General features: G+C 46.8%; 1 long non-coding RNA gene across 1 annotated transcript in view; it reads right to left on the bottom strand.

Moving 5' to 3' along the window:
• Window positions 1-18234, bottom strand: part of LOC139759731 (uncharacterized) — a 40577-nt gene that overhangs the window by 8477 nt on the left and 13866 nt on the right. The window lies entirely within an intron of this gene.

The raw sequence follows: 18234 nt of genomic DNA, 5'->3' as shown, positions 1-18234 counted from the left end.
AAAGCAAAATAAATAAAATAAATGAATGAATATATATATATATATATATATATATATATATATATATATATATATATATATATATATATATATATATTATCCCTGGGGATAGGGGAGAAAGAATACTTCCCACGTATTCGCTGCGTGTCGTAGAAGGCGACTAAAAGGGGAGGGAGCGGGGGGCTGGAAATCCTCCCCTCTTGTTTTTTTTTTTCTTTTTTTTCTTTTTTTTTTTAACTTTCCCAAAGAAGGAACAGAGAAGGGGGCCAGGTGAGGATATTCCCTTAGAGGCCCAGTCCTCAGTTCTTAACGCTACCTTGCTAACGCGGGAAATGGCGAATAGTTTGAAAGAAAAGAAAAGATATATATATATATATATATATATATATATATATATATATATATATATATATATATATATATATATATATATATATATATATATATATATATTGGATTTTACGTTGGAGCCTCCACCCATGGACAAAACCCCACATCAAGGCCAGACATTGACTGATATATAGAGAGGATTATGAAAGGAAAGAAGAAACAAGGGAAAGTATTAACGAATTTTGGAGGAAGTGAAAAAACTAACTTTAAAATGTGCGGCAGGTCATAGTTATTAAGAAAGACATGAGAATGTTGAGAGTTCCAAAGCTTCGAGGTGTAGGGAAAGAAACAGTTATCAAAACGACCCACCCTTGATTAGCCGATGGCCACACAGTAATCATGTGAAGCAGCAGCTTGCCGAGTATTGTGTGGTACACAAGCACCCAGCTCTCGGGGGCAAAAAACAAAGTAATACCTATAGAAGAGGGAAAGTGAACCAACATTGCGGGGTACGGCCAAGGGGGTCAAGTCTGGAAGTTAGCCGGGGACAGTTTATAAGTCGGACCGCTTCCGACTCATCTCTGTCAAGTAAGGATACCAAGCTAGAACCACCCCAGATGTGAGAGCAGTACTTCATACAAGGACGAATAAATCCCTTGTACAAACGGAGCAACTGTTCAGAATTCTAAAACAAACCTTTTATATTTCTTGATCAGAGCTACTCCCACTAACAGACAAAAATGATTTCCTTCCAATTTCTAAAGATACGAAAAGATTTCACCTGCAAACAGTAGTGGACCACGAAACTTATACTTGGAGAGAGAACTCCTGAGGTCTACAAAAATGGTTTGGAGAGAAAGGTTATTAATGATTGGCTCAAGATATACACACACAGGTAGCTTTGGTCAGGCAGATGGTAACCAGTCTGGATGTCATGTCTCACGTGGTCATCATGGTGGGTGAGATGGTGGGCAGGGTCTGACCTTATCATGTATCATGAGCATTATCACCTGCCACCACCACTACCGGTGACGGTGTCAGGCTACCATGAGGGAGAGACTACCACGGAGCGAGGCTACCACACCACCACGGGGCCAAGCTACCATTACCACCACGGAGCGAGGCTACCACACCACCACGGGGCCAAGTTACCATTACCACCACGGAGCGAGGCTACCACACCACCACGGGGCCAAGTTACCATTACCACCATGGTGCGAGGCTACCACACCACCACGGGGCCAAGCTACCATTACCACTACGGGGCGAGGCTACCATGGCTTCACCACCACGGTGCTAGGCTACCATTACCACCACGGGGCGAGGCTACCATGGCTTCACCACCACGGTGCTAGGCTACCATTACCACCACGGGGCCAGGCTACCATGGCTTCACCACCACGGTGCTAGGCTACCATTACCACCACGGGGCCAGGCTACCATTACCACCACGGGGCCAGGCTACCATTACCACCACGGGGCCAGGCTACCATTACCACCACGGGGCCAGGCTACCATTACCACCACGGGGCCAGGCTACCATTACCACCACGGGGCCAGGCTACCATTACCACCACGGGGCCAGGCTACCATTACCACCACGGGGCCAGGCTACCATGGCTTCACCACCACGGGGCGAAGCTATCCCTTATTTCGGCATCAATCAAATCAAAGTGTTGAGCACAAGGTTACGATCTTTAGGTATGCCTGACCTTTAATAACCTGTTAAGGGTCAGCTTAAAGTTCAGGCTAGGACACTCAAGGGTCTTACTGTCATACTTAAGGGTTAACAGTACATTTATCTATGATCATGTAAAGGTTAACTTATACATGAGGCAGGCGCCTAACATTACAGTAATGCATACACATTAAGGGCTAACAGAGTACCAACCAATGTCATTACTTATAATAATAACAATACTAATGATAATAATAATAATAATAATAATAATAATAATAATAATAATAATAATAATAATAATAGTAACAATAGTCACGTTTTTATGTGAAGGTTATTATTACAATGTCAGGATGATGAACATTTGTAGCAGGAGAAGACATTCATATCCACATGTAGGAACGAACGACTCTTACCTGAGCAAGGCGACTGCCACCCACGTCACTGTACGACCAAGTATGGTCGGTGGTAACATGATATCAAACAACATGCTTTGTGAATTTATATCAAACAACATAGTATGAGGTCATATCAAACAACATAGTATGAGGTCATATCCAACAACATAGTATGTTAAGCCAGATGAAACACGATAATGACATGATCATATCACATCATGAAGATGGGTATAAAAATCCTCTCTCTCGTTCGTTAAGTTTCGAGCGGCACTAGTTACCTGCACATGGAGAACAAGAGCCGCACTTTTACCTGTGTTAAGTGTTGGCAGAGTGAGAGCCACATGTTGTCAGGCTAGCGAGATGTTAGCTGTTTGATAGTGTGCCACCAAGTGAAAATAACAGACCCACGACCACTCGCTGTGACACCCCATCAAGGTAAGACGTCTCTACAATAATTGTTCAGTCACACTTTGATAATTATACTCTCTATTAAGAGATCAAGTGTTTACATGGCCTCCACCCACTACCCACCCAGCGGGCGGCATGGGCGATTCCTCCACCCAGTGTACCCCTGAAATCGAATATAAACCAGACATTCCTAATAGCGCCACCTTCTTCTGCTTGCGCTAAACCTCATGTTCATATCGGACACTCCACCTGACTACTGTTATTGTGGTCGGTGGGTGGGTGGGTTTACCTCTGCATCTGTTATTACTGCCGGTGGGTGGGTAGGTGGGTTTACCCCTACATAAGTAACAGTATCCGATGGGTGGGTTTAGGTCTGTTTTAATTAACACAGCATAATAAAAAGTGATGTTGTATGTTTAACAAGACATCTAGGAGGCAGACATGACCAACTCAGTAGGACCCCACTTGTCTACCCCCCCGAGAAAAATAGGTATGGTAACCGTGGTTGGATCCTTCCTATATGTGGATCATAAATACCTCGTGTGTTTGTTAGTGCTGAGGACAGTGGCTGATTCAGGTAACGAGTTACCTGGACTAAGATAGTCCTCAGGTACATCACTTAACAAACCCAGGCTTACTCCCGAACCCAGACCTACTGCCCAACCCAGATCTGGTATCGGACCCGGGTCTGGTACCGAATCAGAGGTGTTGCTGATGTGAGAGCTGGTAGTGAAGCCTGGCCTGAACATGTGCGTATCTTAGGCTTTTTACTGAGCCGACCAATTAAGTTACGGCTCAGTCACCCAGGTTGGCGGGGTGCGGTGGGTTCGAGTCCAGGATCCGTGACGTATGGTACATTCCAGGTACCAGCACAGTGGTCCTACACAGGTCCCTACTTACCACCACTATAAACCAGTCATATCATAACCCCCAGGTACTCCCTGAGCACCATGGTACCATTCTGGAGCCTCCATATGTTACCTGACTTCCCCAGTGTGCAGCCTTCCCGTCTTGTCTGCCTTCCACACAGGGGAAGGGGCGAGCCAGGCCTGGGGAAGGGGCGAGCCAGGCCTGGGGAAGGGGGAAGGGGCGAGCCAGGCCTGGGGAAGGGCCGAGCCAGGCCTGGGGAAGGGGCAAGCCAAGCTTGGGGAAGGGCCGAGCCAAGTATGAGAGGCGGAGTCTTCCCCACAACGTGAGGAAGTCATTGTTACGTGGAGGTATTTCCTTATGAGACGCCGTTTTTCCCACTGTTTTTGCCAGGTACCAGGGGACCCTCCACCAGGTACCAGGGGACCCTCCACCAGGTACCAGGGGACCCTCCACCAGGTACCAGGGGACCCTCCACCAGGTACCAGGGGACCCTCCACCAGGTACCAGGGAACCCTCCACCAGGTACCAGGGGAACCCTTCACCAGGTACCAGGGGACCCTCCACCAGGTACCAGGGGAACCCTCCACCAGGTACCAGGGGACCCTCCACCAGGTACCAGGGGACCCTCCACCAGGTACCAGGGGACCCTCCACCAGATACCAGGGGACCCTCCACCAGGTACCAGGGGACCCTCCACCAGGTACCAGGGGACCCTCCACCAGGTACCAGGGAACCCTCCACCAGGTACCAGGGAACCCTTCACCAGGTACCAGGGGACCCTCCACCAGGTACCAGGGAACCCTCCACCAGGTACCAGGGGACCCTCCACCAGGTACCAGGGGACCCTCCACCAGGTACCAGGGAACCCTCCACCAGGTACCAGGGGACCCTCCACCAGGTACCAGGGGACCCTCCACCAGGTACCAGGGGACCCTCCACCAGGTACCAGGGAACCCTTCACCAGGTACCAGGGGACCCTCCACCAGGTACCAGGGGACCCTCCACCAGGTACCAGGGGACCCTCCACCAGGTACCAGGGGACCCTCCACCAGGTACCAGGGGACCCTCCACCAGGTACCAGGGAACCCTTCACCAGGTACCAGGGGACCCTCCACCAGGTACCAGGGGACCCTCCACCAGGTACCAGGGGACCCTCCACCAGGTACCAGGGGACCCTTCACCAGGTACCAGGGGACCCTCCACCAGGTACCAGGGGACCCTCCACCAGGTACCAGGGGACCCTCCACCAGGTACCAGGGGACCCTTCACCAGGTACCAGGGGACCCTCCACCAGGTACCAGGGGACCCTCCACCAGGTACCAGGGAACCCTCCACCAGGTACCAGGGAACCCTCCACCAGGTACCTGGTAACTCACCGCCAGGTATCTGGTAGCCCTCTGTCAGAGACCAGTGGTCTGCACCATGGGAGACAACCGAGTAGCGGGAGCAGGTGATGTAGCAGGAGGAAGCAGGTGTAGTGATGTAGCAGGAGGAAGCAGGTGTAGTAATGTAGCAGGAGGAAGCAGGTGTAGTAATGTAGCAGGAGGAAGCAGGTGTAGTAATGTAGCAGGAGGAAGCAGGTGTAGTAATGTAGCAGGAGGAAGCAGGTGTAGTAATGTGACGTGACGCTGGTCTGCCATCGTCTAGTTCCCGTCTGCCCTCCCCTTCACCCACTCACCCTCCCTGTTCTCTCCACTACCACCATCATCCTCCAGCCCCCAGGGTCCCCTCATCACATTCTCCCTGCCCCCTTCCCTATAATACAATATTTGTAGCCATTTCCCTGAATACACTTCCCTTACACACTTCTCCTGCTCCCTCCCTCGAACACACCTTCCTAACGTCCCCCATCTAGCCCAAAAGCCCTTCACCCTATCTCCCTACCCAACTCTCCCCTGAACATGCAACCCCGTCTTCAATCTCCCTCCCCACCCACAACACCCCCTCCTCAACTTCCCCAAACCAGTGTTCTCCCCTCCCATAGCAGCCACCACTCCTTCCCAGCCATTCTTCCACCAGCTTCACCAATATGTTCCTCCTTTCTCTTCCCTTATAAAATCTCACTTTCCCCTCACTATACCTTCTCCCCACACAACCCTCACTATACCTTCTCCCCACACAACCCTCACTATACCTTCTCCCCACACAACCCTCACTATACCTTCTCCCCACACAACCCTCACTATACCTTCTCCCCCCACAACCCTCACTATACCTTCTCCCCACACAACCCTCACTATACCTTCTCCCCACACAACCCTCACTATACCTTCTCCCCACACAACCCTCACTATACCTTCTCCCCACACAACCCTCACTATACCTTCTCCCCCCACAACCCTCACTATACCTTTTCCCCCCACAACCCTCACTATACCTTCTCCCCCCACAACCCTCACTATACCTTCTCCCCTCATAACCCTCGCTATACTTTCTCCCCTCACAACCCTCACTATACCTTCTCCCCCACAACCCTCACTATACCTTCTCCCCTCACAACCCTCACTATACTTTCTCCCCTTATAACCCTCACTACTGTATACCATCTCCCCTCACAATCCCCACTATACACCCTTTCACTATATCCTTCTCACGACCCTCGCTATGCCCCCCCCCCTCATGACCCCTAACATGAAGCAGGTCTCATAACACATGCCACACAAACACCAGTCATCACTCACCTCCACATAACACATGCCACACAAACACACACCAGAAGCACCAGTCATCACTCACCTCCACATAACACATGCCACACAAACACCAGTCATCACTCACCTCCACATAACACATGCCACACAAACACCAGTCATCACTCACCTCCACATAACACATGCCACACAAACACCAGTCATCACTCATCTCCACATAACACATGCCACACAAACACACACCAGAAGCACCAGTCATCACTCACCTTCACATAACACATGCCACACAAACACACACCAGAAGCACCAGTCATCACTCACCTCCACAACACCACACTGCTAACCAGCCCAACAACAACAACAACAAAAGTAATAATTATAATCATAATAATGATAATTATCATACAGTAACTATAAACAATCATCAGAACTGATATCATTATTATCATAATCATCATTTTTATAACAATAATGATAATAATAATAATAATAATAATAATATTAATAATGATAATAATAATAATAATAATAATGATAATAATAATAATTATTATTATAATAATAATAATAATAATAATAATAATAATAATAATAATAATAATAATAATAATGATAACAATAATAACAATAATAATAATTATCATTGTTATTATCATAATAATGATGATGATGATGATAATGATAATAATAATAATAATAATAATAATAATAATAATAATAATAATAATAGTGATAATTATTATTATTATTATTATTATTATTATTATTATTATTATTATTATTATTATTATTATTATTATTATTATAATTATCATTATGATTATCAATATTATCATTATCATTATCTCCATAATTATTATCATTACTATCATTATCTATTATTCAAGCTCAAGGAGTAAATCAGTAACAACACTTACACAAGTGGGGATGGTTGGGTTATAACGAGGGGGCAGCCACAGGTGGGCAGGATGGAGGTGGAGGGTGAGGCAGCCAGGACAGGAAGGGCATGATGAAGGGGAACACAAGAATTTCAGAAATGGTTCAAATTATTATGGTTTTGTCCTGAGGAAGCGGCCATGAACCCCGGCGCTGTGGTGGGGTTCAGGACTACACTGCTGCTGTGGTGGGGTTCAGGACTACACTGCTGCTGTGGTGGGGTTCAGGACTACACTGCTGCTGTGGTGGGGTTCAGGACTACACTGCTGCTGTGGTGGGGTTCAGGACTACACTGCTACTGTGGTGGGGTTCAGGACTACACTGCTGCTGTGGTGGGGTTCAGGACTACACTGCTACTGTGGTGGGGTTCAGGACCACACTGCTGCTGTGGTGGGGTTCAGGACTACACTGCTGCTGTGGTGGGGTTCAGGACTACACTGCTGCTGTGGTGGGGTTCAGGACCACACTGCTGCTGTGGTGGGGTTCAGGACCACACTGCTGCTGTGGTGAGGTTCAGGACTACACTGCTGCTGTGGTGGGGTTCAGGACTACACTGCTGCTGTGGTGGGGTTCAGGACCACACTGCTGCTGTGGTGGGGTTCAGGACCACACTGCTGCTGTGGTGAGGTTCAGGACTACACTGCTGCTGTGGTGGGGTTCAGGACTACACTGCTGCTGTGGTGGGGTTCAGGACTACACTGCTGCTGTGGTGGGGTTCAGGATTACACTGCTGCTGTGGTGGGGTTCAGGACTACACTGCTGCTGTGGTGCAAAGAGGCAAGAGTTACATCATGTTTCTTGAGGTGATGAACGCACTGTTCCTCCTGATTCTCCCTAACCATGAACTGGACGTCAACCACTGGACCGGAATGAAGCTCCTGCACCGTCAACTCTTGGCACCAGATATCCCTCTTCTCTATGCTGCAGTGCGTTACCGCATCGAGCTCAACCCAGCTCATACAAACCGTTACAAAAACGCCCTAAACAGCCATTGTAAACCTCTTTAAACACTCTTTATGTGAAGACTACCTGTTGCTACAGTCCGTGTCTCCTGTTTGGCTGTTATGACAGCCACAGTGTCTACTGTTGTCCCGTTGCTGTATCTTCAGTGACTTTACAAGATAACTTCTTAATAAATAGTCATCCTCTGGCTGTAGTGTATATCATTCATTAAACCTTTGATTACATAAGACATTTCCATGCTCACTCCCTCCCCCACAGTGAGTCATCGAGCAACACAATGAACATATTTGAAGCCAATTAACGAGTGATGACGCGACATGATCCCTCGGTGCACCGCCGCTTCCCCTCCTGACGTCTCACACACATACCGAGCCCCGACCAGCAGGTGACGTCCGGCCTGAACCCCGACCAGCAGGTGACGTCCGGCCTGAACCCTGACCAGCAGGTGACGTCCGCCCCTGAACCCTGACCAGCAGGTGACGTCCGGCCCTGAACCCTGACCAGCAGGTGACGTCCGCCCCTGAACCCTGACCAGCAGGTGACGTCCGGCCCTGAACCCTGACCAGCAGGTGACGTCCGCCCCTGAACCCTGACCAGCAGGTGACGTCCGGCCCTGAACCCTGACCAGCAGGTGACGTCCGGCCCTGAACCCTGACCAGCAGGTGACGTCCGCCCCTGAACCCTGACCAGCAGGTGACGTCCGCCCCTGAACCCTGACCAGCAGGTGACGTCCGGCCCTGAACCCTGACCAGCAGGTGACGTCCGGCCCTGAACCCTGACCAGCAGGTGACGTCCGCCCCTGAACCCTGACCAGCAGGTGACGTCCGCCCCTGAACCCTGACCAGCAGGTGACGTCCGGCCCTGAACCCTGACCAGCAGGTGGGGTGCGTGGGTGCCCATGGTTGTAAGCAGGGCGGCAGCAGACAACATCCGTTAACAGTTAATCAAGGAAGCAGGTGATTGGCTTGTTATGGCTAGTAGGATCAGCCATCACACGAGAGACGAGCAGCAGGTGTGGGGAGAGAGAGAGAGAGAGAGAGAGAGAGAGAGAGAGAGAGAGAGAGAGAGAGAGAGAGAGAGAGAGAGAGAGAGAGAGAGAGAAGGAGGAACGAAGGGAGGAAGAGATGAGAAAACGGAGAGAGAGAGGGAAAAGGAGAGAGGAGAGGGAATAAGTGAGAAAGGAAGTACTGGAGAGGGAAGGAAAGAGGAAGGAAGGAAGTGTATGAGAAGGCCAAATGGTAGGAGACCTGAAGCTGACACTTCACGGGGAGGTTATCTTCTGAAGTCGTGTCTTGAGATCCTCATCTGAATTGTGGGAGAATAGATAGTAAAGCTGAAGGCTTCCTGCCAACCATTTCCTCAGGCAGGAATGTAGCTCAGAGAAAAACATCATCTCATATACACATAATGACTGGGAAATTTTGCAGGAAAATGGAAATGGGAAACTGCTTCCTCCTGCGAGGAGGTTCAACTCTTGGACGACAGCTGAAACAGAATGAACAAAATGTGTTGGTTTATTCCAGTGTTCCACACCAGAGTTAAGAAGAGGAGGTGGGATCATGTATACTTCAGGTGAGTGAGTCCTGGCTACGAGAGGATCATGTATGATATACAGAGACCTACAAGACTTCACACTGAGACTATTGGTACCCCAGCTGTGTATGTGTCCGGTCAGTAGCAGTGTGTGTACCATGCTATACGTCAGCCATGCTATACGTCAGCCATGCTATACGTCAGCCATGCTATACGTCAGCCATGCTATAGATCAACCAGTCAGATTTCCACCTGCAGACTCGACATTTTACGTAGTGAGCTTCAATATCATGTAACATTCTCTTTTGTGCTATTTTCCCGCAATACATAATCTTCAAAATTTAAATATATAATATTTGATAGCATTTTGGAATCCCAGATCCCATCATTATCAAGACAGTACCCGACGCTGCCCGTACAGAAATGGCAGCCTCAGATCGTCCTTAATGATCACTGCTTCAGACGTTGGCCGGGTTGTGTGCTACCTACACCCAGTGTGGGGCCTCTGCCTCCTACCACTCGCCCGTCAACGTCGCCCCAAGTCTGCTTCACTTCCTAGTTCCTCGCCAGATCTTGCTCAGTTCCTCCTCATCACAAGGTCCTCAGGTTCTCCCCATGTCTTTCCCAATTTTCTATCACGTCTTCCTGTGGTCCTCCTCAGCTTTCCTCCAAGTCCTATCCAAGTCTTCCTCAATTTTACTTTAGTTCCTCCATCAATTTTCTTCAGTCCTTCATCAGGTCCTCCAAAATATTAGACGCATTTCGTCCTCAGGTCTCCCCCAGGTGTTCTTCGCGTACTCTCCACGTTCTACCCAGGTCTTCCTCGATCCCTTCCAGTTCTTCCCCAGGCACGTTGAGCCCCGGCAACATGGCTACGGCGCCACACACCCATGCTTCACACACACGACGAGCTTACCACCATCCAGGCCAGGATAGGCCTCCAGGCCAGGGGACATACGGCGACCCCACCATACCTCCCGCGGCCACCTGTGTCTGTGGCCCCAGCTTGAAGGATGTGGCCATGCGTGAGGAAGACACACACACACACACACACACACACACACACACACACATATGGAGAGAGAGAGAGAGAGAGAGAGAGAGAGAGAGAGAGAGAGAGAGAGAGAGAGAGAGAGAGAGAGAGAGAGAGAGAGAGAGAGATGTTGACAAAGGCCATAAATGTGTCGGAACTGGAGGGAACAAAAAGAGGGAGACCAAACTGGTGAGGGAAGGATGGAGTGAAAAAGATTTTGAGTGACCGGGTCCTGAACATGCAGGAGGGTGAAAGGCGAGCACGGGATCGAGCTAATTGGAATAACGTGGTATACAGGGGATCAACATGCTGCAAACGGACTGAACCAAGGCAGGTGAAGCGGTCGGAGGAAACCATGGAAAGATCTGTGGGGTCTGGATGTGAATAGGGAGCTGTGACTTCGGTGCATTACACATGACAGCTAGTGACTGATGTGAGAAGAGGCAGCCTGTTTTCATCCGTTCCTGGCACTACCTCGCTGACGAGGGAAACGACGAACGAGTACGAAAAGGAAGAGAAGAAAGTGATTGGTTCCCAGTGAACGTCGGTTTGCTGCAGGGGTGCGTGATGTCTCCATGGCTGTTAAATTTGTTTATGGATGGAGTTGTTAGGGAGGTGAATGCAAGAGTTTTGGAGAGAGGGGCAAGTATGCAGTCTATTGTGGATGAGAGGGTTTGGGAAGTGAGTCAATTGTTCGCTGATGATACAACGCTGGTGGCTGATTCATGTGAGAAACTGCAGAAGTTGGTGACTGAGTTTGGTAAAGTACGTTGAAGAAGAAAGCGAGAGTAAAAAGTTCAGTAGGGGGTTGAGCGACAAGTTAATTGGGATGTAAATTTGAATGGAGAAAAACTGTTATAGATATCTGGGAGTGGATTTAGCAGCAGATGGAACCATAAAAGTGGAAGTGAGTCACAGGGTGGGGGAAGGGGCAAAGGTTCTGGGAGCGTTGAAAAATGTGTGGAAGCGAGAACGTTATTTCGGAGAGTAAAAATGGGTATGTTTGAAGGAATAGTGGTTCCAACAATGCAATATGGTTGCGAAGCGTGGGCTATAGATAGGGTTGTGCGGAGGGTGGATGTGTTGAAAATGGAATGCTTGAGGACAATATGTGGAGTGAGGTGGTTTGATCTAGTAAGTAATAAAAGGGTAAGAGATGTGTGGTAATAAAAAGAGCGTGGTTGAGAGATCAGAAGAGGGCGTATTGAAAAGGTTTGGTCACATGGAGAGAATGAGTGAGGAAAGATTGACAAAGAGGATATATGTGTCAGAGGTGGAGGGAACGAGAAGTGGGAGATCAAATTGGAGGTGGAAGGATGAAGTGAAAAAGATATTGAGCGATCGGGGCCTGAACATACAGGAGGGTGAAAGGAATAGAGTGAATTGGAACGATGTGGTATACCGGGGTCGACGTGCTGTCAATGGACTGAACCAGGGCATGTGAAGCGTCTGGGGTAAACCCTGGAAAGTTTTGTGGGGCCTAGATGTGAAAAGGGAGCTGTGGTTTCGGTGCATTATACATGACAGCTAGAGACTGAGTGTGAACGACTGTGGCCTTTGTTGTCTTTTCCTAGCGCTACCTTGCGCACATGCAGGGGGAGGAGGTTGTCATTTCATGTGTGGCAGGGTGGTGACGGGAATGAATAAGGGCAGGCAGTATGAATTATGTAAATGTGTATATATGTATATGTCTGTCTATGTATATATATATATATATATATATATATATATATATATATATATATATATATATATATATATATATATATATACATATATACGGTGAAATGTACAGGTATGTATTTGTGCGTGTGTGGACGGGCATGTGTATACATGTGTATGTGGGCGGGTTGGGACATTTTTTGGTTTGTTTCCTTGCGCTACTTCGCTAACGCGGGAGACAAGAACAAAGTATAATAGATAAATGAAAAAAGAAAGGAAAAAAAAAAAAAAATATATATATATATATATATATATATATATATATATATATATATATATATATATATATATATATATATAGAGAGAGAGAGAGAGAGAGAGAGAGAGAGAGAGAGAGAGGAAACTAATAAATGGCTGACGTAATAAATCATTTTTTTTCTGACAGTAATTTTCGAATGATATTTTGCCATCAGTAGCATGGAAAACATGATTTGTGTCTGTAATTGACATTGTATTTGTTGGTATGAAATCGCACGGGGTAGGCATGTTTAGCTGGGAGGGGAGGGGGGGGGGGATGCGTGGTAGGTTCTGGGCCCCAAGCGTCGCTGGTCATACACCAAGAATGTAGCAACTTTCATCATTATTACTATGGCCACAAACACTACAACTTAGTGGAGTAATAAGGAAATGTGCCTGACTGTGGGTGGTGTCGGCTACCGTCGACCACGGCGCACATGGCGACCCCACGCCACTTCTCCCCCCCCCCCCCCCTCTCTCTCTCTCTCTCTCTCTCTCTCTCTCTCTCTCTCTCTCTCTCTCTCTCTCTCTCTCTCGACGTAACCAGCAGTTAACGATAGGACTTAACATCCTCTCACCTCTCACCAGCAATCCTCCTCACCTTAGATTACGCTTAATTCCAGCAGCCCTCCCTCTCCCACCCTCACCAACGGACCCATCTTCTCTCCTGACTCCATTGCCCTCCACTCCCCTCTATCCCTGGGGATAGGGGAGAAAGAATACTTCCCACGCATTCCTCACGTGTCGTAGGAGGCGACTAAAGGGGACGGGAGCTGGGGGCTAGAAACCCTCCCCTCCTTGTATTTCAACTTTCCAAAAGGGGAAACAGAAGAAGGAGTCACGCGGGGAGTGCTCATCCTCCACGAAGGCTCAAACTGGGGTGTCTAAATGTGTGTGGATATAACCAAGATGAGAAAAATGGAGAGATAGGTAGTATGTTTGAGGAAAGGAACCTGGATGTTTTGGCTCTGAGTGAAAGGAAGCTCAAGGGTAAAGGGGAAGAAAGGTTTGGGAATGTCTTGGGAGTAAAGTCAGGGGTTGGTGAGAGGAAAAGAGCAAGGGAAGCAGTAGCACTACTCCTGAAACGGGAGTGGTGGGAGTATGTGACAGAGTGTAAGAAAGTAAACCCTAGATTGATATGGGTAAAACTGAAAGTGGATGGAGAGAGATGGGTGATTATTGGTGCCTATGCACCTGGGCATGAGAAGAAAGATCATGTGAGGCAAGTGTTTTGGGAGCAGCTGAGTGAGTGTGTTAGTAGTTTGGATGCACGAGACCGGGTTATAGTGATGGGTGATTTGAATGCAAAGGTGAGTAATGTGGCAGTTGAGGGAATAATTGGTATACATGGGGTGTTCAGTGTTGTAAATGGAAATGGTGAAGAGCCTGTAGATTTATGTGCTGAAAAAGGACTGGTGATTGGGAATACCTGGTTTAAAAAGAGAGATATACATAAGTATACGTATGTAAGTTGGAGAGATGGCCAGCGAGCGTTATTGGATTACGTGTTAATTGATAGGCGCGCGAAAGAGAGACTTTTGGATGTTAATGTGCTGAGAGGTGCAACTGGAGGGATGTCTGATCATTATCTTGTGGAGGCGAAGGTGAAGATTTGTAGAGGGTTTCAGAAAAGAAGAGAGAAAGTTGGGGTGAAGAGAGAGGTGAGAGTAAGTGAGCTTGGGAAGGAGACTTGTGTGAGGAAGTACCAGGAGAGACTGAGTACAGAATGGAAAAAGGTGAGAACAAAGGACGTAAGGGGAGTGGGGGAGGGGTGGGATGTATTCAGGGAAGCAGCGATGGCTTGCGCAAAAGATGCTTGTGGCATGAGAAGCGTGGGAGGTGGGCAGATTAGAAAGGGTAGTGAGTGGTGGGATGAAGAAGTAAGATTATCGGTGAAAGAGAAGAGAGGGGCCTTTGGGCGATTTTTGCAGGGAAATAATGCAAATGACTGGGAGAAGTATAAAAGAAAGAGGCAGGAGGTCAAGAGAAAGGTGCAAGAGGTAAAAAAAGAGGGCAAATGAGAGTTGGGGAGAGAGTATCATTAAATTTCAGGGAGAATAAAAGAAGTTTTGGAAGGAGGTATATAAAGTGTGTAAGACAAGGGAACAAATGGGAACATCAGTGAAGGGGGCTAATGGGGAGGTGATAACAAGTAGTGGTGATGTGAGGAGATGGAGTGAGTATTTTGAAGGTTTGTTGAATGTGTTTGATGACAGAGTGGCAGATATAGGGTGTTTTGGTCGAGGGTTGGGGAGAATGATTTGGTAAACAGAGGAGAGGTAGTAAAAGCTTTGCGGAAGATGAAAGCCGGCAAGGCAGCGGGTTTGGATGATATTGTAGTGGAATTCATTAAAAAAGGGTGTGACTGTATTGTTGACTGGTTGGGAAGGTTATTTAATGTACGTATGACTCATGGTGAGGTGCCTGAGGATTGGCGGAATGCCTACTAAGTGCCATTGTGCAAAGGCAAAGGGGATCAAAGTGAATGCTCAAATTATAAAGATATAAGTTTGTTGAGTATTCCTGGGAAATCATATGGGAGGGTATTGAATGAGAGGGTGAAGGCATGTGTGGATCACGTGTTTGCTTTGAAGAATGTATGTGAGAAATACTTAGAAAAGCAAATGAATTTGTATGTAGCATTTATGGATCTGGAAAAGGCATATGATAGAGTTAATAGAGATGCTCTGTGGAAGGTATTAAGAGTATATGGTGTGGGAGGCAAGTTGTTAGAAGCAGCGAAAAGTTTTTATTGAGGATGTAAGGCATGTGTATGTGTAGGAAGAGAGGAAAGCAATTGGTTCTCAGTGAATGTTGGTTTGTGGCAGGGGTGCGTGATGTCTACATGGTTGTTTAATTTGTTTATGGATGGGGTTGTTAGGGAGGTGAATGCTAGAATTTTGGAAAGAGGGGCAAGTATGCAGTCTGTTGTGGATGAGAGAGCTTGGGAAGTGAGTCAGTTGTTGTTCGCTGATGACACAGCGCTGGTGGCTGATTCATGTAAGAAACTGCAGAAGCTGGTGGCTGAGTTTGGTAAAGTGTGTGAAAGAAGAAAGCTGAGAGTAAATGTGAATAAGAGCAAGGTTATTAGGTACAGTAGGGTTGAGGGACAAGTCAACTGGGAGGTAAGTTTAAATGGAAAAAAACTGGAGGAAGTAAAGTGTTTTAGATATCTGGGAGTGGATTTGGCAGCGGATGGAACAATGGAAGCGGAAGTGAATCATAGGGTGGGGGAAGGGGCAAAAGTTCTGAGAGCGTTGAAAAATGTGTGGAAGTCGAGAACGTTATCTAGGAATGGAAAAATGGGTATGTTGGAAGGAATAGTGGTTCTAACACTGTTATATGGTTGCGAGGCGTGGGCTATACATAGAGTTGTGCGGAGGAGGGTGGATGTGCTGGAAATGAGATGTTTGAGGACAATATGTGGTGTGAGGTGATTTGATCGACTAAGTAATGAAAGGGTAAGAGAGATGTGTGGTGGTAAAAAGAGTGTGGTTGAGAGAGCAGAAGAGGGTGTTTTGAAATGGTTTGGTCACATAGAGAGAATGAGTGAGGAAAAATTGACAAAGAGGATATATGTGTCAGAGGTGGAGGGAACGAGAAGTGGGAGACCAAATTGGAGGTGGAAAGATGGAGTGAAAAAGATTTTGAGTGATCAGGGCCTGAAAATGCAGGAGGGTGAAAGGCGTGCAAGGAATAAGAGTGAATTGGAACGATGTGGTATACCGGGGTCGACGTGCTGTCAATGGATTGAACCAGGGCATGTGAAGCGTCTGAGGTAAACCATGGAAAGTTTTGTGGGGCCTGGATGTGGAAAGGGAGCTGTGGTTTCGGTGCATTATACATGACATCTAGAGACTGAGTGTAATGCACCGAAACCATATCTCCCTTTCCACATCAAGGCCCCACAAAACTTTCCATGGTTTACCCCAGACGCTTCACACGCCCTGGTTCGATCCATTGACAGCACATCGACCCCGGTATACCACATCGTTCCAATTCACTCTATCCCTTGCACGCCTTTCACCCTCCTGCATGTTCAGGCCTCGATCACTCAAAATCTTTTTCACTCCATATATAAACTGGACAACTTTCTTAATGCACTTAACATCATGATGTATATTGTACATACCTGTGCAGAATAAAGACATCTATCAAACACAAAACGTGTAATTCAACAAATTTCAAGAAAAATGATGTTTTAATTTCCTTCAATACAGATTTCAAGTCCCTTTTAGCAATATAACCTGATAATTTTACACTCTAATTTTACAGAAATGAATAGAAAAATACCAATTCATATCATTCTTTCATAAATGTTAGTCTTTCATCATATAATGTATTATTATTAGTTTACTAAAAAGAAATTTCCTTTAAAGTACACCTAACAGAAAATGAGAGACATACAGGTTTAGTTCTATATATCACATCTTTGTTGGCATACAAACGAAATGCAAAGCAATATTATACCGTGTCTTCCCCTCACGCATGGGATGCTCATGGCTCGCAAGCTAAACATAAAAAATGCTACCAAGGGTAAATTACATGAAAAAAAAATTTGAAAACTATCTGCCGTTACTTTCTTCTGCTATATAAACAAAATTTAAAACTAAAAGTGGAGCAAGAGCAAACCTTCGGCTCAACAAAAGCGAACAATGGTTAAAGCTAAGTACACATTTACATCAGATGCAAGATGATAAGTATGTAAACATCGCCTCTAACAAAAAAATGAAATATCGAAACACAACTCTTGAGTTTAAATGGGTCACTAAAGCAGCATATAATCTTTAAGGATGAAAACCACAGTGCTTCCAACAGATGACTAACATACGAAGTGATGGGTACGAGAGAAAAAATCCCCCTCCTCAAAACGTAGGAAAGCTATGGATACATAATACCCCGAGTTCCCGTTACTTATATGTAGGTAGACACGTTATTTTCCTCAGACACAAGAAAAATTGGACAAACCCTTCTCAAGGGTAGGATGTGTTGTGGGGGAGAGGGAGCAGACAAGCATGACTGAGGAATTCTTGTGGTGTTGAGTGGCGGGGTTGGTCAGGTGTGTGGCGGCCGCATCGGTTGTCAACACAACAGATGGGACTGATCCACACAACCCTGCCAACCCACACTTTCCCCACTTTACTCTGAGAAATTTCTTATATTTCTTTGGCATATAACATATTTCAGTCTTTTGTTAGACGTATAACAGGAACATACTAAAGTGGAACTACAGTATGGGTGGGTAGGGAGGTTGACATTTTGTACTACAAGAGGATATTTACGCTCCGAAGGTCGTGCTCTTACGACATAGCTTTAATAACGTTGCCTTTGGCAACACTGACGATCGAATTGTTGCCAAATACTCCTTGCACATTCTGCGGGTGAGATTTCGTAACATTTTATGGTAATTCCGCTTATAAAATCTTATCTTACAATGTATCTGGAACTCCGTATACCTTTTTTTGTATATTTCAA

The sequence above is a fragment of the Panulirus ornatus genome, chromosome 34 (assembly GCF_036320965.1).
Source record: "Panulirus ornatus isolate Po-2019 chromosome 34, ASM3632096v1, whole genome shotgun sequence".
Taxonomy (NCBI): domain Eukaryota; kingdom Metazoa; phylum Arthropoda; class Malacostraca; order Decapoda; family Palinuridae; genus Panulirus; species Panulirus ornatus.
Note: the sequence above shows the minus strand (reverse complement) of the source record. Positions and strands in the feature narration are given on the sequence as shown.